The sequence below is a fragment of the Crinia signifera genome, chromosome 12 (genome assembly GCF_055691185.1).
Source record: "Crinia signifera chromosome 12, ASM5569118v1, whole genome shotgun sequence".
In the NCBI taxonomy this organism is placed as follows: Eukaryota; Metazoa; Chordata; class Amphibia; order Anura; family Myobatrachidae; genus Crinia; species Crinia signifera.
The window spans coordinates 17,624,923-17,649,312 of NC_139228.1; the positions used below are offsets into that span (position 1 = coordinate 17,624,923).

General features: G+C 45.1%; 1 protein-coding gene across 1 annotated transcript in view; it reads right to left on the minus strand.

Annotated features, from left to right (window-relative positions):
* The window catches only part of MIPOL1 (mirror-image polydactyly 1), a 308,085-nt gene extending 290,843 nt beyond the window's left edge, over positions 1 to 17,242 (minus strand). Inside the window, exon 1 of the mRNA XM_083166788.1 lies at positions 17,043 to 17,242. The gene's annotated coding sequence lies outside the window, so the exon portion shown is untranslated. The remainder of the gene's footprint in view (positions 1 to 17,042) is intronic.
* Between the last annotated feature and the right edge of the window lie 7,148 nt (positions 17,243 to 24,390).

Here is a 24,390-nt window from a genome sequence, read left to right on the forward strand (position 1 = left end):
AGACATTATTTTCACAATAAATACATATGTCCGTGGCTTTACGTGGATCCTTTGCATTTTCAAGTGAGAAATATAGGTTATAATTGGGTGCCCTGATAATGACAATCAGGCTGAAAGTACAATATTAGCTCTTCATTCCTGAAGCTGGGAGCCAGATCGCTACGTAGCCGTGTCAGTCATCGGGCTTTCTTCCTACCATCTCCTAATAAAGCTCTTAATTACGTTAACGAAGAACGTTATGATTGATTATTTAGTTTATTTACAGTTTCTTATATAGCCCAGCATATTCTGTTGCGCTTTACAATTGGAGACAACAGTGATTAATCAAACTGGGTAGAAACTAACAGATTGCAAGACAGTCCGGATGGGATGCAATTAGATATGAATGAGTTTGAAAAAACTCAGGAGCCCAAGGTGTGCTCCCTATCACCAGTGCTGTGCCTAAACACGTGCAAAGGGGGCCGTGCGATCGAAGTGGGTCCATCTCCCGAAGGAGATAGGGCCCCGTTTTTCCCCTAACCCCTCTCAACCATAAGGCCGAAGAGGGGAAAATAGGGAACGGTGGGTCCTCTTCGCCGAAGCTTAGAGAGACCCTCATTCCTCAACCCCCGGAAGGGTTAGGACGGTGGGTCCTCCGCACCCGAAGGTTTGGAGAGACCCTCAGTAGACTTCCCTCCGCCTTGCGGCTCGGGGTCGTCCTCGGGGGGCACGAAGCTCTCCCCAAAAGGCGAGAGCTTCGGCACATTGGGGAAATGGAAGGCCCGAAAGGGTCGACCACACTACCCAAAAAAACGTGACAAAACTACAAAAAACAAGGAACGTGAAAAGTGACGAACGTGAGAGGGGAAGAGAAATAAATAATAAAGATACCCTAGCCAGAAGGCCAGGGTGGGGCTGTGAAAAATTGTCCTACCCCATCCAAAAGGACGAGGTAAGGACGTGCAGCGCTAACCTAGAGGGAAGTGCGCAGTGCTAGTGCATGGTGATTTTGGGAATGCTACAGGTGGTTGTGTGGGGGTTCCTGAATATGATAAGCTGCCTGAAGAGGTGAGTTTTCAGGGAATGCTTGAAGGTTTGGAGGCTAGAGGAGAGTCTTAGTGTGCCTGGAAGGGCATTCCATATGGTGGGTGCTGCCTGACAAAAATCCTGCAAGTGTAAGTGGGAGTGAGCAATGAGTGTGGATGAAAGACGCAGATCTTGTGCAGAGCGGAGAGGTCGGGTGGGGATATATTTTGAGATAAGCAAAGAGATATAAGTTGGTGTAACTAAAATTTACCTGGAGGAGGTGAATTTATGGATGTTCTATCATTTTATTATATGATGAACTTTGTGCACATATGGACAGTTAAAAGTTGATCACAAAAAATTTAACCAAGTAAAAAAAAAAAACTGGATAAAACAGAAAAAAAGCGTCACAGCAAAATAGTGGGCCATTGCCAGATGAAGTTTCGGTCTAGTTTTGCTTTTTATTCTTATTGTGTTTTCAGCACAACAGGGTTAGGTTTCTTTTGTTGTATAATCCTTTAATTTTTTTAATCCACATGATAAAATATCTTAAAATGTGTAATACGTGATATTTCTGTGAAAGGCGTGAAGCGAGTCGGGTCGGTAAATGATCTGAGACAGTAGGAATAATACTGTGCCAACTCCAGGCTGAGAAATTCCTTTATTTTATGTAACCACAATTAATGTATTAATGTTATGTATTAAGGAAATACATAACACAATTTGCATATAAAGTGTGCAATAAAAAAAGGTCCGCTCATTGGATATCTAGACAGTACAAAAACAGGCAAGATCGTTGACTGCCCGTATCAATCAATGAGCTTCTGATTGTAAAAGAAAGGATCAGAGGAAATTAGAACCAAATTCGACCTATGACCACTTCTCCATTTATCTGCATTTCCTTGACAAATCTCCCCCTTTAGTAGTGAATCAGGAGAGCGCAAGTGTACACATTGGGCCTTATTTTGGTTCATTCTTTCTGATAAAATCCTTCTTAGATGGACAAAACCATGTGCACTGCAGGGGGGGCAGATGTAACATGTGCAAAGAGAATTAGATTTGGGTGAGTAATTTTGTTTCTGTGCAGGGAAAATACTAACTGCTTTATTTTTACACTGCAATATAGATCTCACTTTGAAGTAAAACCCCACCCAAATCTAACTCTCTCTGCACAAGTAACACCTGCCCCACCTGCAGTGCACATGGTTTTGCCCATCTAAGAAGGATTTTATCAGAAAGAATGAACCAAAATAAGGCCCATGGTATCAGAGAGATGGCAGAGACTTGGTTCTCCATGTACTAATGAATGGAAGCAGCAACGATAAGGATATCACGTAAAATTATTATATATAAAAACATTTGCTGTATTGACCAACATATGGTCATTAGTTGTAAATGGCACAAATAATTTGGGCATTTAGATAATGTCTACATTTTAAGACCTCCCTTACCTGGAAGCCTCCAGGGCAAAGCTGAAATTGGCATTAAATATACAGATGTATCCGTCCTCATCTTGTACGTATGGATTAATGGCACACAGGGCTGTTGAGATCTGCCAGCTGCAGTGTACTTGGCCAGCAGGGAGTATATTTTCCCCCCCAAAAGTGTGCAAATAAAATGCACAAGCAGACTTTGCGGATTAAAATGATACATGGCATGACTATATCAAGCGTGTGATTGCAGCTGTATCTACATACAAAATGAGGTTCTTATATGTTAGTTGGGCGCCCACTATAGTTGGTACGCTCATACCCCCACTATCCATGTCGGCATGGAGTTGATCTTATATAGTATGGCGAGCGCGAGAGGATGCAAAAAACTAAGCAAATAGCTTAGTGGGCGCCCAACTAACCAAAATTATATTTTACTGTGTTTTCCCTACTAACTAGTCCAATGCTACTGTTCTACCTTCTATCTTTTCTCAAGTGCACTGACCGCCCGCCCCCCCAAACCCCCTTTCCTGGCTGATTGCCTTTCCCCTCCTCTCATCTAGACAGCAAATGTGATTTCCCCATTGCTAATCCTCACGTTTACCATTGGACTCATGTTGAAGAAATTTTTTTAATGTCATCTCGCTGTAAATCTGATGAAATTCAGATGTTGTGGCCATTTAGCAACATCAGACTGACCATTAATAGCTGGTGGTGAAACTGGAGTACTGCAGTCACTAGAAAAAAAAAAATTCTAAAAAGGACAAAGTCAACGTGATCAATAAAGTTTAAAAACAAAAATGAAAAGGTATTCGGTAAACATAACCCATTGAGACGCGATTATTTTTGGACAATGCGATCGCAAACTTTGATCCTTCAAACAAATTGTTAACGCTATTTATGGTCCTCTACTGGAGAAATAAACACAGAGATTAAAATACGTCTATTGAAACCCAGAGGGGGAGAGCCGTCTATTTGTGTCTTTAATAAACACTAAATAAGTAATACTTGCCTATTTCTATTGGCAGTTCTTGTCTATTTCCTTCAAACGAAAGTGCCAGGAAAAATACATCCATTTTGATGCTACTGGGAAAAGTGCAAGCTTATAAGCCCGAAAAATTTATATTGGCTGGGAATTCCAGCATTCATCTAAATTTACAGGGTTACGTTGTGGAAAAAGGGGATCAGGGCAACTGCGCTATTTTGGTTATTTAGGAGAATCAGAGGTCGGGATGCTCTAGCTCGCAATAATTATATTTTTTTCAATTTATAGAGAAATCAAGTGAGATGACAGGAAGCTTGGTACTGATATTACGACACCTCATGCTGCAGTAATCTCCAAACTTCCTTATAAATTGATACACTGGGGGACATTTACTAAGATGGGCGTTCTATTTCACATGTTGCTATGGGCAACCAATCAGAATCTACTTATTATTTATTTAGGGCCGTCTAGAAGATAATAGATAGTATATGATTGGATGTCCACAGCAACATCAAATAGAATTCCCACCTTAGTAAATTTCCCCCACTGTATTCATATGAATGAAATGGTTCACAAATAGCTGCCTCCAGCACATGTATGGGACATGTATGCCTCTAGCACATGTATGGGACATGTATGCCTCCAGCACATGTATGTTTTAGCATACTGATGCTGAATAGATGTTTTTTAATCCAGGAACACACACACACACACACACATATACATACACACACACACGTGGAGTGTAGATGGGTGAGTGACCATACTGAGCGCTGTCCTCCACCGAAAGCGATTACAATGGGCATGTGACCATCAGAAATGGACCATGGAGCAATAGGAGAAGGTGGCCTGTTCTTGGGCATCATCCCTCTTTGATTTAATGTGGATGGCTGGATGCAGATCAGTCTTTTACCTGGGGAAGAGATGCCAGCGGAGTATACTATGGGCAAAAAGCAAGTTGGTGGAGACAGTGTGATATCCTGGGCAAAGTTCTGCAGGGAAACGTTGGGTTCAGACATTCTTGCTCCATATACCACCTACCTAAACATTGCTACAGGCCAAGTTCACCCCTTCCTGGCAACATTATGCCTCTTGCACCAGGATACTACCAACAACATTGTAAAAATTGTTTAGGAATATAAACAGATCTCAGTCCGATTGAGCATCTTTGGGACGTGCTGGAAAAAAAAAAAAAAGTCAGATCCATGAAGGACCCAACTCCCAACTTACCAGACTTCTAAGTCTGGTAGAGGTTCTGCTGCTAATGTCTTAGCACAAGATACCAAAGGACAAGAAGAAGTAAAGCTTATAGATCAGAACTGTGGTTGTATTGTTATAGCTGATTCAGTATATTTATCTATACATCTCATTAATTAAAGTTTGTCTGTTTGTTTGTTCGATTGGGATAAACTCTGAAACCAATGAACCCATTGTGATGTGATGTTCACCATTGTGTAGGAACTTTTCCCAGGCAGGATGTAGGTTATCATCACAAATGTTGTCAGCAGATTCTGGGTGGGGACCGTATATAAAGATGGGTTATATTAACAGAAATCTTACTAACATGATTTGACCCACAAGAACATATGACCATGCATTTTTCCCAATGATCGCAAACCTGAACTACATCCAACTGTCACCAAAACTCCATTATAGAGCCACAGCTGTATCACTGCACAATTATTTGCACCGTACTCACAGAAAAAGAGTACATCCCTGCCTCAGCAACAGTGGGGCATCCCGGCCTCAGACATGCTGCAGAAAACAATAATTTCTGATGGTCTGCACCGTCTCTAGTATGCAAGTGTCCCAACGACTCTGATGGGACAGGCCTTAGAGAACAGAAGAGCATGGAGAAATGCATCAACAGGAACACCGTAAAAATGTGAATAAAACAGATTAACTGGGGTTGACACATAACGGGCAGAGGGGATTTGAGCATGGAGCAGCATGAAGTCAGTGGATATTTTTTTAATCGAATAATACATACTGTAGAGCAAACGTCGCTGCTATGGGCCCGATTCAGATTCTTGTGCATCTGAAAAAAACAGCGAGTCTGAAATGGCATCACACACAGCCGCTACAACCCAAAAATGTCCACCCAATGCACAGTGCACAGCCAGGGGGCTACTGGTGATGTATAGGATTTGCATTGCACAATAGCTATGCAAATTTTACATTTTCATTGTGGGGCAGGGACCAAGCGTGCTCGGCGCCCTTGGCCTGTGCTAGGCCCCGCCCCCTGCATTCCTATAACTCATACTATATAAGACCCTATGCCTTTGGACTTTACACTAGCCAAACATTGTTGAACTTCCATGTCCGTTCCTATATAGCCGGTAATTTGCCTACTGGTCTAACCAAACCAGGAATTCTCTTTGCTATACTTTGATTTACATTGTTTTATGTTGGATTATATGCCTTGTAATATAAATTTCACTATATACAATTTTATTAGCTTTCTCTATATGGTTTCTATGATATTGGACCTGTAAAAAGTGGAGAGGAAGAGAAGTGCTCTCTGAAAACACTTTCTTAGAACATGATTGCCTAGTTAATGTCCGATTTTGAGTTTCCGAACATGGAATGGCCAGCACCCTAACGTAACCCCATCAAGGAACTGAATGAAGAAAAGAAAGCAGAGCAGCTTAGAAATGCACTTTTGGTGGGACTTCTGCAGAACTATTTGATTTCCATTGTGGAAAGAAAAAACACAAGTGTGTTCTGAGGTTATATCTGCAAAAAGTCGGCTACTTTTCAAGTAAAAAATTCAGATAAAAATTTTGTTAAACAAAATCATTCTATGATTCTTCTATGAAACTTTTTGGATCTTTTGGAGATTAATAACAATTACAGGTCTGCCATCAGGGTCAGCACCTGAGCTGAGATCTTGTATGCCGAAATTGTAGTTCCTTTCTGTTTGTTGTTCACGGATGCAAAGAAAGTTTGGGAGAACGGTTTACCTCGTAGGGATATATGAGCCTGCTTTATTTACACAACAAGGCAAACAAAATCAAATGACATGATCTAGGGTATAATGGAGATTGTGTGTGAATTTATACTGCTGCTACCAAGCTTTATATATATATATATATATATATATATATATATATATATATATATATATATATATATATATATATATATATATATATATATATATATATATACACATATACATACACACACACACACATATATATATATATATATACACACACACACACACACATATATAAACACACACATACACTATCATTTAGATGTGGATATGTACAGATATAGCATATACTCTAAGGGTGGTAGTCAATCTGGACAACATTTTCGACAGATGGAAATAAATCGGCCATTTTCAACAAGAATAGCTGGAATATACATTATATATAATTCATGTCAGGTCCACTTTGCCAACTGTCAAAAAGCCTGTGGATCGGTGAAAACGGCTGCGGAGTCGACAATACAACGGCTGTTTTCTTCAATGCAGATTCAACTTTTTTTTTTTTTTTTAAAGTCGACTCTGCATAGACGAGTCCCAGCATTGAATACGGATGGCTCATATTTCTGACTGGCAGAAATATCGGCCAGGATTGAATGCACCCTATATATATACATATACTTTTAATACTCCCCAGCCCCTGAGCAAAATGTAAATATGGCTATAAACATCATCTTTGGGGGAACATATCTTTCCATATTAATCTTCTTTGATAATATCACAATCCATAGAATCCAGTCCACGGTTACACTTGACCCCTTTTTAAATGGTTATATACAGGAGCGCCATTAGGTCGGCCAGTACCCGATAAAATGAAGGGGTGTTTGCTACCAGAGTGGGAATGTCTGCCTGGAACGGGGCGTGGCCACGGCTCAGAGGATCAAAAATACCTTCTTTTTGCAGTGGGGCCGGGTGCCGGTGGGGGTGCAGGTGTCCTCTCTCCTCAGTGCAGAGGAAAGAGGACAGCACAGGGGAGAGACGACAGCACAGGGAAGAGAGGACAGCACAGGGAAGAGAGGACAGGCTGACCAGCCTGTGCTGAGCTGCTGAGAGGCTCTACGTGCTGCACTGTCATCTCTCTCCCACTGCCCAGCTCTGCAACGGTGGAGTGGGGAGCAGGCCCCAGGCCACTACATCAGACCCGTGTCTGGGTAAAAAGTAACCGCTCCCCTGCCTCCATGCGCCACTGGTTATAGGATTATATTCTACATTAGCGGAGTTTGCATGGCCTAAGTAGAAGTTGAATTATTTTCCCATTGCCTGAACTTACGATATATACAGATATCTAAAGATGTTCCCTGATACGTCTAGCCGCAATACCCCATGTAGTGTGGGATGCCTGGTGTGACCGCCGCCAGCTCCCCTGCAACACTGCTAATGTTGGGCGTCTTTTTTACTAAATATCCGAACGAGGACACTGTGTTTACGACACTTGTATATTGTGTGTGACAGTCTGTATATGGAGGCAAACTTGTATTTGGAAAATAAGCTATGACTGCTATATTGTAGCAGCTCCCGTACAGGCTCAGAGGGCGGTATTCAATGAGAATACCTGCGAGGTGCAGCAAATCCTTTTTAGGATTCGCTGCACAATCGCCACGTTCCGGAGCCGGCGGGCTCCGGTATTCAACGTGTCAGGGGCTCGCTGCCCCTGACTGGCGAATATGAGCTCCTGCGGCGATTGCCGCAGGGAGCCTGAGGACGGTGCCAGGCAGAGAGATGGTAGTCTCTCTGCCTGCCCCAGAACTTTGTGGGGGGTAGGTGGGCTCCCCGGGTGCCAGGCAGCACAGGCTGCCCCCCGGGGGTGCCAGCAGGGGAGCGTATATTCACTACACACGATCGTAACGATCGGGTGCAGTGAATATATGAATATGTAATGAGCGGCTCGGCTCCGGCGCCCCCTGCTGGCTGCTGTGTAAAAAAAATAAAAAAATAAAAATATTTTTTTAAATTAAATATATATTCATGTGCTTACAGCACATGAATAAAAATAGCATGCCCCTCCTCAGAATAAAATTCCTGATTTTTTGACACTAAATGTAAAGAACAAAACACTTTATTTTAAAACTTCACATTCCACTTCACCATAAAAAGATAGCGATTGCTACTCGGTGAATCATGGCGAAAAAAACCTTCAAATGTATTCGCCATGTGGTCATTGAATAGGGGGATTCACCGTTTTAGTCAGAAATTCGCCAAGCAGCACAAATTCGCCATAAAAACATGGCGAATCAGGCTCATTGAATACCGCCCAGAGACTCAGTCACACACAGATATACAAGTGTCACATATCAGTCTCCAGGTGTGTCCAAGTCGCATTGCACTGATTCTAAAGAGGGCCAGACACTACTGCGATTTGGGCCCTTTTCATCTGATTCTGACACATCGGACCAAGAAATCGGATATAAAGGATCAAATTGCATTTTTGAACTCAGATTCTGATCCGTTGTCCAGTGCGCTTCGAATTGGAGCTGGAGGTTGCAAGGGCTACCTTATGGATTTATCAAATCCGGCATTGTATGCAAAAGGAGTGCATACAGTGTATTGTATGTGATCCTGCTGTCGGAGTGGTTCAAGGGAGATCATATGTGACTTCTTCCCTCGTTGAAGTCCCACAAGTGTGTGAGGGCCATAAAATGTATTTTTGGCAAAAGAAGACGCTTGAAGATTCTCATAGAAACATAGAATTTGATGGCAGATAAGAACCACTTGCCTCATCTAGTATGTCCCTTTTATAAACATTTTATCGGAGACCACGGAGGAAATAGCGGCGGGTGCTTAATCAATGTCGTCTTTCCAGCATTGAACAGGCATCTCGGCAAAACGAGCCCGACTTTAAAAGCAGTCGGGCTCGTTTTGCCAAGAATGACCGTGGATTGTCGAGCTCACGCCCGAATCTCGACGTTCTACATCCATTTCTCGCGCCCATGCCCTCTTTTCTGCACTCAGCAGGCGGGACATTGAATCCCGCCTGCTGAGCTGCAGTCGAGTGGGCTGAGAACGGGACCGGGTTACGTCTGTCAGGCCGACCCGACAGTCATAACCCGGGATTGAATACTGCCCTAAGACTTCAAGTACGGGTACACACCAGGACGACTTGGGCTCCAATCCCCCAGTTTTTGACACGTCGTATGACCGATTGCATGTAAAAAGAGCAGATGTGTACCTGTTTCCATTACGAATCCGATCCGCCCCTACCAGTCATCTGTCGGACTGGAGATTTTATTTACTACTGTAAAGATTCATCAATCTACATTCGATTGGGTACCAATCGTGTAGTGTTCAATCGGGAGGGCAGATTTTATATTAGAAATTTACATCAGAAACAAAAAAACACTGCACTAGGATTATGCCCATTAAACAGTGTCATACTCTGCTATGGCCATTACATATTCTGTCGGAATGACAATTACACATTATACCACACACCATAATGCCCATTAAACATGATGGAATACACTGCAATACCCATTGCACCTAATGGCACACACCGAAAGTTCTCAGCGGCATGTCAGCGCGGTGGGGGCAACGTAAGGGCGCACAGTGCCACGCACAAAAAGGGCAGGGTGCATTTTGAGGTTTTAAAAATGGACAGGGTGCAGCACCATGCAAAAGAAGCTTAGAGGGAACACTAGCCATGTGCAGATCATGTTTGTACACTCCAATCCATCGAGCGATTTCAAAGCAAATAGTTTCACGAACGTTGCACAATCATGGTCGTACTTTTAAATAGTGTAAGAGAAAAGTGACAGCCAGAGCGTCCTCAGTGAAGGGCAGTCACTTTTCTCTTACACCATCATGCAACTGACTGCGCAAAAAAAAACCTTCCAGAAATGAATAAACGGAGGCAAATCCGTTCACTACACATGTGCAACTGGAAAACCCGCCATGCCATCTATCGGCAAACACATTAACTTGCTACAATTAGATACAACGCCGCTACAGCAAAAGTCTCCTTTTAATTTGTGCACACATATTATATATATTAGTGTTCCCGCTAGGCTGTTTTAGCGGGGCGCTGCGCCCTGCCCAATTTCTAAAGGACAAAATGCGCCCTGCCCCTCCAGCAGCGCCCCGCTAAAAGAGCCTGCTGCCTGTCTAATGTTGTGCCCGGGGAAGCTCCAGGCACCGCAATCTCGGCGGCGCTAGGCTTCCCCGGCAGCTCACGGACTACGGAGGAAGCCCGGGCACGCCCGCTTTGGTGACGCGGCGGCCCGGGCACGCCTCCTCAGGTGACGCGGCGGCCCGGGCACGCCTCCTCTGGTGACGCGGCGGCCCGGGCACGCCTCCTCTGGTGACGCGGCGGCCCGGGCACGCCTCCTCTGGTGACGCGGCGGCCCGGGCACGCCTCCTCTGGTGACGCGGCGGCCCGGGCACGCCTCCTCTGGTGACGCGGCGGCTCGGGCACGCCTCCTCTGGTGACGCGGCGGCCCGGGCACGCCTCCTCTGGTGACGCGGCGGCCCGGGCACGCCTCCTCTGGTGACGCGGCGGCCCGGGCACGCCTCCTCTGGTGACGCGGCGGCCCGGGCACGCCTCCTCTGGTGACGCGGCGGCCCGGGCACGCCTCCTCTGGTGACGCGGCGGCCCGGGCACGCCTCCTCTGGTGACGCGGCGGCCCGGGCACGCCCCCTCTGGTGACGCGGCGGCCCGGGCACGCCCCCAACTGTGACGTAGGTGTGCCCGGTCCGCCCCCCAGCGCCCTGCCCGGTGTCACTCCTAGAGTGAACACTATATATAGCAGATCTATATCTCTTCTAAAACTATTCAATACACATGATACTTAAATGTTAATAAAAAGATTAAATTAAAGAAGGTTGCCTGGACGGGTTAAATGGCGATTCCTAGCATGGTCAGTGTGGGCGTAATACACTGGTTGCCATTTTAGCGATTTCTCACTACATGGATGAAAACATTCCACAGAGATACGGAAGAACAAGCTTCGAGCTTGAATGCAAATAATGGCCCTGGAGAGTTAGGTCTGGTGACTGATGGATCCCGGGATGTGGCAGTTAGACATGCTCACAAACAGGATCTCAGCTAGGATGTACGGGGCTGAGGCAGTGACCTACAGCGGAATACTAATGATATCCAAACTCACAAATCATAAGTACCTGCCACTCAATCAATCAGAACCCAGTGGAACATACATTTTAATAAAAGGTGGTTATAGCTTTCTTTTTTTTTGTTTTTAAATCTCTGATGACAGATCGCAATGCCTGGTAATTACATAACACGCCAAACAACATCCATTTATTACAGTCTCCCGGAATACCGCTAATACGTTCCTTTGCACTCCCATCAGCCTATCAAGTCAGCTGAAGTGAGTCTATTGGAATAATGGGGCCTACACACAGGGCGACTGTGCTGAGCGATCTCAGCAACGATAGAACGCTCAGCACACAGTGCTGCACAGCGATCGGTCAGGACCAGTGTTCTCCGGCGAGAACAGTGCGCTAGATATTAATCAATGGGCGATAGTGACACACGAGGCCATGCATCGCTATGGAGCCTACACACGGAGCGGTGTACGGGTATTTTCTAAGCGCTCTAGTCAGAACGCTTAGAAAATGGTCTGAAATCGCCCTGTGTGTAGACCTATTACTTGTCAGATTGGAGTATACAGCATGGTTAACATTTATATAGCACATCAGCATAGTCTATTGCCGATCAGTGTGGAAATACTAGATGATGAGGGCGTTTGAACGCCAAATATTACATCTTATTATATGTACAACAATTTCATTTCGACAAATAGAAATTCTGTATAAATAGGATATACTGAGATGTGAAGGGCAGCCATGTCCTTTAAATCTTGAAATAGCCAGAAGCACAAAGGCAGCTGCTGTTTGTACAGGATATAAAACAATTGAATTATCTTTAATGAGTGAAGGAGGGAGATAAGCTGGTGAATTAGCTGTGAACCTTTACCCTCTGCCAGATAAGTTATACCTAAGATCTACCAACTTGGCAACATCTCCATCAATGTACACCGCCTAGGGTGCAATCCATTAAACAGTGTACATGAAACATTAGACCAGTTCAAGTACAGAAATAAATATGTATAAAGAAAAACCTCAAGATAGAACGTTTGCACAAAAGCATTTTGGATATACTGTACACATGTAAACAAAGGCAGGATAGTTTATTTTATTTATTACCGTATAATATTTATTACGTACTAGCTCAAGCACCCTGCGTTGCTTGGTTTAAATGAATAGGAAGGATAAGTGAGTCAGTGGAGGAGTGGCCCATGTCAACCAATCAGTGGTTTGGTATAATTTTATATTATGCAAATTATGGATGTTACTTCAGAGCTGATTGGTTGCAATGGGCCACTGCTTCATACATCTGCCCCTAATACCCCTTTTGTGCTAGACAAGCCGGGTTGCACCTGGGATTTTGGACCCGGTTTGCTGACCCTTTCCCACTAGTCTCCTGAGCCGGCATTAAGCTGGCCGGTGACATCATCGGGAGGCGGGGCCAGGCCGCTGCTGGGAGATGAGAGCATCTCCAAGCCGCACCTTTATATTGCAGTGAACGGGACCAGAGTAGCATTGACCTGGGTTATTATTGCTAGTGGAAAAGGGATAAGTTGAGTCAATGAGTCGGATGTGACGGTCAACATTTTAAAAATAATCAGTAACTCTTTCAACACACCGTGAGGTGGCTGCCCATATAGCCCCGATCCCCAGACTGCTTTCTTCATTCTTCACTTTTTCATTGCAAGATGGGATTAAAGTTTTCCTTCTGTTATCAATGCTGTTCAAGGCTTTCGTGTACACATTTTTTGTCATACCATCTCTATTTCTGTTATTTTAGTTCAGAAATAAAGATGGTATGACTAGGGAAGCCAATCCCGGGGCATTTTTTCAATCCCGGAATTCGGGATTGAAAAATGCCCAATCCCGGGATCCCGGGATTGGCTTCCCTACTATTAAAAACCCACCTCGGCCGCCCCGAATATTTACTTACAGATGCGTGGTGCGGCCGGGTGGGTGGGCGAGATGGGATGATGGAGCCCCGGGCTGGTCTGCAGGTGGCCCGGTGTGCCGGCAGGTCCACTGCTGGGCGGGCGGGCTGGTCCAGGGACAGGATGGCTGGGCAGGCTGATCCGGGGACAGCCTGGGCTGGTCCGCTGGTGCCCCGGTGTGCCGGCAGGTCCGCTGCTGGGCGGGCGGGCTGGTCCGGGGACAGAATGGAGGCAGACAGCCTGTGCGGCCTGAGCAGCGTGACCTCTGACGTCGTCACGCTGCGCAGAGCCGCACTGCCCGGGACGGGAGAAGCCGGGCAGCTGCTGAGCACCCGCTCAGACGCTGCCCGGCATTAGACTGCGCATGCGCAGTCTAATCCCGAGATTGGAAACTCCAATCCCGGGATTGAAATCCCGGTGTTTTGGGGGCCAAATCCCGGGATTGGCCACCCTAGGTATGACAGAAGTCACCACTGCCGCGCCAGACAGCAAACCCTGATTGGCTCACAAGCCAGTGCTAGATTTCAACTGCTCTGAGTCTGAATACAGCCAGGCAAGCCCACCACTCTCTCCCCGGATGTCACCACTTTCAATTCTGCCAGGCTGGCGGCTGCCCTCGTTACCTCTAGTGGCAGCATTTTACTCCACCCATGGCAACGAGCATTTCACTCCCCCTTGGCAACAAGCATTTAACTCCCCCATGGCAACGGGCATGAAGCCACCGAGCATGTAGGTAAGCAGCACTTATGTGGCATAATGTGTAACAGGCATTACGGCATGCGGAATAATGTGTAATACTACCTGTGTAAATAATGTGTAGTTACCCGGAATGGATCTATGGGGCATTCAAATGTTATTGAAATTTTGATTTATGCACAATTTATATGATTAGTTTAGCAGTCAGATATCACACATGGAATGCACTGTGTCATATTATATTGAGACAAAAGATAAGGAATGTTTGTTGTATTATAAATATATGGAAAATATGAGTATATTTTTGTAATAAAAAGGTTGTAATCTTCTCAATAAAGCAGCATCAATAATGTGTACTAGGCATTACGGTATGCGGGATAATGTGTAACAGGCATTACGGCATGTGGGATAATGTGTAACGTCATGCCCCCTTTTTAGCACGCGCGGCTTCACCACTCGAGGGTTCCTACTGCAGAAGTAGTTGAATCTGCGAACACCCATTACCATATTTCTAGATTCACCAGTGGGGAGAAGCTAGATAGGGGAGCAGGTGCAGGAGTGCCCAGGGGGGAAATAATGTGACCCTTTACTAGTCACATGTATAGTGGAACCGTGCAAAAAGCAATCAACGTATAGTATCAGTCCCAGTGCATTAAGCTGGGTACACACCTACTGCAGGCATTCCCAACCACGGTCCTCAAGGCACACCAACAGTGCAGGTTTTAGTGATATCCAGGCTTCAGCACAGATGGTTTATTCAGAATCCCTCAGATACTAATTAAGTCACCTGTGCTCAAGCCTGGATATCTACAAAACCTGCACTGTTGGTGTGCCTTGAGGACCGTGGTTGGGAATGCCTGCCCTACTGTATTGTTCTATGAATTGTATTGCAACTGAGAACAATAGGCCTTGGTGAGCCATGACTTTCCAGAGAAGGCTAGTTGAAGAGGGAACCATAGATTCGCAACATATGGCATAGTGTGAACCAAGCTTAATCCCTTCCAGTTAACAATGGATAAAAAAAAAAAGGGGGGGGGGGGTTGTTTCCTCTTGGGATACCGATTGTAAACTCTACAGGGGCAGGGAGTTTGAATATTGTAATATTCTGTGTAAGCTGCTTGGAAATTTGTGTGCACTTTATAAATATTAAGAATTAAATATTTTAAAAAAAGAACTAGAATTTAGTGATTATTTCCTTTTAAATCCCATTTTTGCTCACATCATTTGGCTTCAGTTGAAACTATTAAATGTAATTTTATCTTGGTCAGAAGTGTTTTGCTAATCATCCACATATGAAGGTCAGTTACCAGAAATTGGCTCCGGATTAATGGGCCTCAACACAAAGCTCGGAGCTTTTGCTTTGGCTCAGTGATTAAAACAAATTGTGTACAAACAAAACCTTGCAGGATCCTGGCAATAGCCCCGCTGCCTGCTTTTTCCAGGAGAACGTTCCTATCATCAAGGCTGGAATATTAAATAGCATTTGTAGAATTCAATAGAAATACAGCATTTATATCAATAAGTACTCATGTATGTGCCTTATTCTGAGTTGGATGGATCGCTGTGCACCGACATAAATGGTGACCATTGGCCTGATATAGGGGTTTATTCAATTAGTGTCGGATCCATTCCGACATTCATTTGTCAGAATGGATCCGACACTATCTATTCAAATCAGCGGCCAAATCTGATGTCGGATTTGGCTGCTGCTCTCATCCGGCCTGGCGGCGGGACCCGGTGAGCGATGGAGGAGGGTGCGAGAAGTGGGCGGGAGGACGGTGCCGGGTGAGCTGCTGCTGCTCACCCGGTACTGTTCTCCCTGCCTCAATCCGACATTTTTTCAAGTCGGATTGAGATTGACAGAAACGGGGCCAAAACCTTTTGGAATTGGCTGTGTTTCCATCAAAAGCAGAGACTGCCATATTTCTGACAGTTTCGACTGTAATTGAATATACCCCTTAGCATGAGTTTTTTGAAGACTCACATAACTACAACTCACAGTGCTAGCATGCCAGAGGCTGCCTATCACAACGCAAGGCTATCCTGCATGCCAGGCCGGGCCCTGCCACCTGATATCACATAAAACGCTTCACTATACAGCAAAGTGCTCGCATGTTCATGGTAGCCCCCCTGCCTGCCCAGTCTAGTACCGGGCCGCCATGCTTAGGTTGAGAGAGGCTGCGTGTGACGTCACACAGCTGCCGCAGCCCTTGCTGCAAACTGTCCAGTCACGCATGTGTTCTCCGAACCGTGCCCCACAGCACTACTTCACTGCACCCAAATCAGGCTGTCCCCACCCCTTAGACTGAGGTCGCATGTGGCATTGGCTGGAAACCTCCCTTCCCCACATTGTAGCCAGCAGTTACTACATGCGGTATAGATCGTGTAAAGGCAGCAGATTTTCCTACCCACTGTGTGTGGATCTGAGAGCTCAATCACCACAGCAGAGATAGAGAGAATCTGGAAAGTGTCTCACTGGGACCATTGGGGCTGCATATGTCTAGTGTACTGTATTATATATAGGGGCTTAATTCAGGCATGTTAGAAAGTTTGCAATTTTCTGCAGATGGACAAAACCATGCTGCACTGCAGTTGAGGCAGATGTAACATGTGCAAAGAGAGGGGAATAAACGCTGCATTCAGAGACAGAGGGGCTGGGGGCATGTCCAGCAGCTCACCCAGCACTGGCCATACCCCCATAGTGACAAAAACCAGGGGAGTGGCTTGTGGCTGCAGCATCCCGCATGGCCATGCCCCTTTGTCTGAGGCCACACCCCCCCTGTTGGGACGCACATGTGGCTCTGCAGCTGGAGCATCCAGTCTTCCAAAGTTAAAATGTTGGGAGGTATGTCCTTAGTGAACCGGTAGCATTCTGCAGCACTTCTTCTCACATGCATTTTGTTGTGCTCCATCAAATTCAAGGTGTATAAGACGTGAAGGCAGTGTTTCTGCAGACTTACCTTGATGGCTGTATGTCGCTTTCAGCCTGAAGCTTGGGGTCACCACCATGTAACAATGAGGCTTTGCAGCCTAGGATGAAGAAACAGGGCAGGTATGTCCTCTCTATGCAGATAGCAGCTCTCCTTGGGCTGGCAGGACAGGAGACTAGAACGGAAATTCGATGCTGCAAATAGTACGAAGTTGTGGATTGCTCCAAGTGCACCCTAGGGATAAACACATACAGAAAACCATTAAGTGTGTTTAAATGCACTTTGATCTGCTGTTTACTGGAAAATAACAGCTAAATACCGTATAATACCTCTCCTGCTACAGTTCTAGAGTCATCTCGGCTTTTTCAAAACGTGAATATGGCAACTATGCTAAAAATAAATAAACCAAAATACAAATAAAAATAAATCACATTAATGTTGACTTGTCACAAAGAATAACATGGTCTCATCCAAACTACCTAAATATATTGACAGTCGCATATAAATTTTAGTTTCTCTTTATCAGGTCTTATTTTGCTGTTGATCTTGCGTGTTATTACAAAACAGACGCAGTAGACATCGGCCCTGACTATTGAAATATGACCCGCCAGAAGGGCCACATGTTATTTATTTATTTGTATTTATTCCCCAGTTATTTATATAGCGCACACATATTCCGCAACGCTTTACAGAGAATATTTGAACATTCACATCAGTCCCTGCCCCAGTGGAGCTTACAATCTATATTCCCTAGCACATGTACACACACACAGACGTTCTAGGGGTAATTTTGTTGGAAGCCAATTAACCTACCAGTATATTTTTGGATTGTGGGAGGAAACCGGAGCACCCGGAGGAAACCCACGCAAGCACAGGGAGAATGTACAAACTCCACACAGTTGGTGCCGTGGTGGAAATCGAACCCATGACCTCAGTGCGGTGAGGCAGTAATGCTAACCATTACGTTATGCAGTTTGCCAACTTATTTCTTTCTTCAGCACAGTTATATAAGCCTGTGGGCACCTTGGACACTCCTGTCCAATCTGATAAGCACAACACTCTCACTAAGGGGACAATACATTTCAGAGTGGTGTTGGGGTGCCATGAGCTGGCGTACACACACACACAGATCATACTTACAGTAATCAAACATCGCCTATATTACTACCGCCATTCTGAAGGTATAACCACCAGCATCACTCTGCACTGGCGTAACTAGATACATGTGGGACCCATAGCAAAAGTTTGTAAGGGTCCCTATTTATCACCTAATGCTGAAAAATGTATACAGCACATGATATTTTGACAGGGAAGGTGGCCCCTCTCAGCTCTGGGCCCCATAGCAGCTGCACCCCCTGCACTTATGGTAGTTACGCCCTTGGCACTGGGAGATGTTCTGCTCACTGCAACTACATTATTTCCTGTTAGAACAACGGTTCTCAAACTGTGGGTCCTGACCGCAAAGTGGGTCCCGACCTTCTCAGCATGGGGTTGCTGACCATCAGACTAATGACTTTTCTAATCTCAGTCGGTGATACAAGGAGTCCGTTGAATTGTCTGTTATTTTAGACTCCTCCCATCATTTTGTGCCTCCACAATGCTGCCATGTATGGTGTTCCCTCTAGAAATGAGGGCGGGCAGGGCGCCGCAGCGCAAGGGGGGCAGACCGGGCCCGCTGATGTCACAATTGTGGGCCGTCCTGGGCAGCGACGTCACGAAAAGGGGCGTGCCCGGGCCGCGACGTAGCGAAAAGGGGCGGGCCCGGACGGCGACGTCACTAAAGGAGGCGGGGCCGGCACCGCCAAAATTACCGTGCTGCCGGGGAAGCGCTGGGAATCGCCGTCTAAGGCGGCGCTGCGCTTCCCCGTGCACACAGCCAGGGAAGGCACCACGCTGTTTTAGCGGGGCGCTGCTAGCAGGGCAGGGCACATTTTGCCCTGTAAAAATCGGGCAGGGCGCAGCGCCCCGCTAAAACAGCCTAGCGGGAACACTAATGTATGTGCCATCTGCTGACTACAAATGTGATGTGATGACCTTCTGCAGTAACTTGCTGGGGTCCTGTAATTATTTTTATTGTCTAATGGGGTCCCAGAGTATAATAGTTTGAGGACCCCTGTGTTAGAAGATTAGGTATTATTTAATAGTTGCGGTGCCAATGAATCAATGTCTATATGGTAGTCCATGTCTGTAAAATGTTCTGTCTATTATACCTGTATTGCAGGCTGAAGCAGTTACACAGAATTGCTTAGTTTCTTCTTGTTGCCATACATCACATGCCATGTTCTCACACTGCAAAATGCCCACATTTTCAAGAATATTTCTTTAAATGTTAACTGTGTTAACTCTTATGAGTAGGGCCCTCCTTCCTCACGCACTCACCCAACCTCTTTACCTCACCTGTGCTCCTGCCCGGTTCTTCTCTTCCTCTACTTCATCTTCAGTCTCCTCAACTATTTCGACACCTACTTAAGAACTGATGCTGATTTTAGTTCTACCAGCTATACCCCTATTTATGCTGTATTTTATCATCAGACCCTGTAAGTTACCTTGTAATTTGTTTTTGGTTTGCTATGTACGGCGCTGCAGACACTTTGTGTCGCCTTATAAATAAATAAACAAACTACTACTACTACATGCTTTTTATATTTTGAAAAAAACATATTTAAATAATGGTTTGGATTTTTTGGACATCAGTGTGCTATAAATAACTAATGTAGGGTACACACCAGGACGACCCGCTCACGATGCACATCGTGAGCGGGTCGTCAGTGTCTCGTCCGACCCGCTTACGGTGACGCGGGGGGGGGCACGACCCGCTCACGATGTGCACCGTGAGCGGGTCCGATCCGATGGCGACCCGCACCCGGCTGTATGGTCGTCATTCAGATCCTACCTGCAGCAGGTAGGATCTCAATAATGACCGACCGACCCGCGGGACCGCGCATCGGATCGGTATCGGTCCACACCAGGACAGAAAAGAGCCCAATCAGCACACAATCTACATCCAATTGGTCGGAATTGGATCTAGATTGAGGGGATCGGGCCCTAGTCGTCCTGGTGTGTACCCAGCAATACAGTTACCTCCTGATTCCGTATCAGTATACAATGATGTTAGCGATATAGGAGGGAGATTTCGCTGGTTGGGGAGATGCGCAATCTAGCTCTTGCCTCTTTTGCACTGACCACACCCACATCACACTGACCACACCCACATAACATGCCATTACTTTTTTAAATAAACCCTTGATAATTATCTGCTCCAGAACTATGTAACCCTTAAAGTGCATACACACTAAACGATATGCATGAAACATATCGTACTGCCAATTTTGTGTATAGTGTCCAGCGAGTACACACTGTACAGTTAATAATGCAAGCTCCGGCGGGTCACTAGCAATGTCCTCCATTGTCTGTACATGCAGGATGATGGAGAATATCACTAGCAAGAGACATGCTGACCCCCACAAACCCACCTCATCGATCAGCGTGAGCAGCACCCCGTCGGGTCCCCATTGCGCTACCGGTCACTGGGTATAGCCTGCTTTAATCATGTCCTGATAGACATTGTGGTATTTTAAGACTAGAGAGATTACCTTCCACTGTAGTGTTAAATAACGTTCTGGTAAATTCCAACTCTTCCTTCCTGGTATTAATCACATGATAAAGAAGATAAATCTTGGAGAAGTTTAACGGAATAAATGTGGCCAATCAATTATTCTATATACGCAATCCTGCTTTTAGGTTCTAAATTACAAAGCTACCCTATACTTCTCAATAGTGGCCTCAGCAGATATCGCAAGGGAATTTTTTATTTATTTTTTCCTAAATATTGGGACAGAAATTTTCCAACATAAAAAATAGCACCAAATGTCATTAAGAAAGTGGTCTATTGGTGCAAATGATGCATCTGTTGACAAAAGGAGGCGAGAAGATCAGTGTCTTTTAGGTAAACAATAGTAACCTTATGTGCCTCATTGTTATTATCGTATTATATTCAAATGAAATGTCTTTTTGCGCAGTGAAAAATATTCAATCTCCCATGCTTATTGCAGTATTCATGCTACTACTGGCTGAAATAATCAGACATCATGGTCTGGTCTACCACTGCAACGCAGATGGTACAAAATACATCTGGCAGGCTGTTAAACAACCAGCTCCAATCCAGCCACATAACACCCATTCTCTATTCCCCCACTGGATTCCCGTAGTGTGAATAGCCTTCATCATTGGCTTACTGACTTGTGTTGTGTGAAAAAAAAAAAAAAACCGGTGTACGCATGTGTGAATGGTCCCATAGATCCCTATGCAGCACTGACACGTTAGGATGGGGCGGTCCTCAGCCAATTGCTGATGGGCTGAGAGAGCTCTCAGCCCATCACTGGCTGCCCATTAATTTGTATGGGTTTTTTTTCCTTGCAGCTCCATGCTCTCCCTCTATGTTCCCCTCGTCGGCTCACCGGTGTCCCCCACCTCTTTGTCCGCTGCCCCCCCCTGCTCCTTCCACCCTCCACCTTGCAGCTCCCTGGTCCCCCTGCCCGGCTCTCATTTCCCCCTCACCAGCATCCCACGCCCGCCACCCCCCTGCAGCTCCCCGGGAGTTGCACATGATTAATTACAGCGATTTATCATATGCAAAACTTGGTACATGAAGTGCATAATCGTGTGTGATCTCTCCGGGGGAGCTACCGGGAAATCAGGACTAATGTATGGGGGCTAGTTGGACTAATGTATGGGGGCCTTTAGGTGCTGCACCAAAGTTCCATCTGATCTGAAGCTGTCAGGGATTTATCATAGGTCTGATCAGATGTATCTGAAGTGAATAAAGTGAAAAAAAGTTACCCCAGATTTGTAGCTTCAGATATGTCTGCGTAGTGGATGGGGGCTTTACTATATAACAGAGTGACAATGCATCTGTAAATGTGTGGGGCTAGTCACACTGTCATTAATGATAAGCATACTTACACAAGAATCGCAGAACTACTGTTTCTATAGCTTATAATGCAATAGCTACATCTAGTGGAGAAGAGGACATATAGCAGTGCAAAAAACTGTAAGGCAGCACAGCCAGATGAATATTAATCAGTCTGCTAGAAGCAAAAGCTTCGATACCTAGTCTGCTTCCTTCAGTGTTTGTGCATGTGTGAGAAAGAGCTGTAGTTTCACTCTCTGCCAGCAGATGACTGTGTTACGCAGACTCACTGACACTGTACATACATATATAGATGATGGAGTGGGTCCCAAACTGGGTTCCGTGGATTGGTTGTCCTGTATCAAATTTAAATGTTTATGGTCAACCCCGAATATTTATGGTCAAATCCCAAGCCAGAGGTTACCAATCATATAATATGTAGACAAATAGAAGCGCAAACTAACAGGTAACAAACCACTGAAAATGGGGGTGCTAAATAAATTAGATAGATACATAGATAGATAACAGATGATCTTGACTAAAAATTATTTTCTGTAGGACAGTAAATGTTATTTCCAATGCCGTGGGCGTGCCATGGGATCTATTGTGGCACCGGCCTATTCAAACATATTTATGTTCTGTGATCATCCCGAAGTGGCAGCTAATATTTTATTGCCGTTACATCGATGACCTACCGATACTCTGGAAAGGGTTTCATGTACATCTATCTGAAGTCATCAATGCCCAGAACAGCCAAGCTCACCCCATAAAGTTTAAAGTTTACTTATTGAGGGGCAGATTTATTAAGCTTGGAGAAGAGATAAACTGGAGATAAAGTGGAGAAAAGGTAAAAGGAGATAAAGCACCAGCCAATCAGCTGTGTTTGAAAAAGACAGTTGGGAGTTGATTGGCTGGTGCTTTATCTCCTTTTACCTTTTCTCTGCTTTATCTCCAGTTTATCTCTTCTCCAAGCTTAATAAATTTGCCCCAATGTCAGCAATGATTTTATCCAATATCTGGATGTGAATATTGGTATTAAGGATGTATTGTCATAAATTTGTACACAAAACAAACAGCAATAATTTATTGCAGTTTGATCGTTTTTTACCCACAGTCTCTTAAACATTTTTCACAACTATTGCGAATCAGGCGCATTACATCCGACCCACAGATAGCTGACCAAGAAATGGATACTATGATTACAAAATTCCTGTCATGGGGATATCACCACCAACTGTTACAGGATCCTAACAAAAATAATGTCAAGTTAGACATGATTCCTTGGGTTTGTCAATTTAACCCTGCTAGCTAAGGTATACCATCCCTAAAAAATGATGGTCCATTATTCAGTGTGACCACAGCCTGAAAATCTACAAAACTAAATTGATGTCATGCTACAGTAGAGGTCATAGCCTTATGCTGTGTACACACGGGGGCGATAGGGGCTGAAATCTCTGGGAATATGGTCGCTGAGCGACCATATTGGCAGTGATTGGAGTGTGCACCAGCGATAAATCGCCGGGTGCGCGCTCCCGTTTTCAGGCCCTGAATGGTCGCTGGTCGGAGGAGCATGCTCCTCCGACCAGCGACATCCATTGCCTCTTCACCCAGCAGTGTTTAAATTTTTATCTGCGACCATCTCTGGTCGCAGATGAAAACGGGACACGGGGCAATATGATTGCTGAGCAATATATTGCTAGCAATATATTTCCAGCGATCATATTGCCCCGTTTGTACGCACCTTTAGAGATATTCTAATTAAGCTCTAACATCCATGATAATGACAGCCGTCACTGAGGGTTGCAAAGGATGCATCAGATGTGTGTGTACTACAAGCCAATTCATGCTTCCAGGCGACACATTTTTACACCCCTCACAGGCAAATTGATGCATATCAAACACCGATTAAGCTGTACCTCCAGGTATGTAATATATCAAGTGATCTGCCCGTGGGGCTTGTCACATATCGGTAAGAGTGTACACATGGTGAGATATGAACTATTTTTCTATTCGGTTTTCTTGGGGTAGGTCCTGCGCACTGGGTTTATTTGTGCGGTGCTAGCTGCTGCACTGGTCCGGTGACCGGCCCGGATTGTTTGACAAATGTTTTTTCTGTTGGGAGTGCTGCGCTTTGCTCCTTAGGGTGGTGTGTGTAATTTTTACATAACGTGCAGATATTAAAACATATGCAGAATGATGTACAATAATGTGGGTGGGTAGTGGTTATGTCCAGAGATTCTTTGGGGAGCTTGGTGGTGACCAGTGTTGGTCAGGCTCACCCAAGGGTGGATTCAGGTAACCACCCTAAGGAGCAAAGCGCAGCACTTCCAACAAAAAAAAAACTATTTTTTCTATTCAATTGTGCTTATAGAAGCAAAATCAAATAGAAAATCGAATATGCATGGTTTAAAACTTACAATATACATGTTTAACGGCAGACCTTCTTTCACCACTTATATACATTGATTA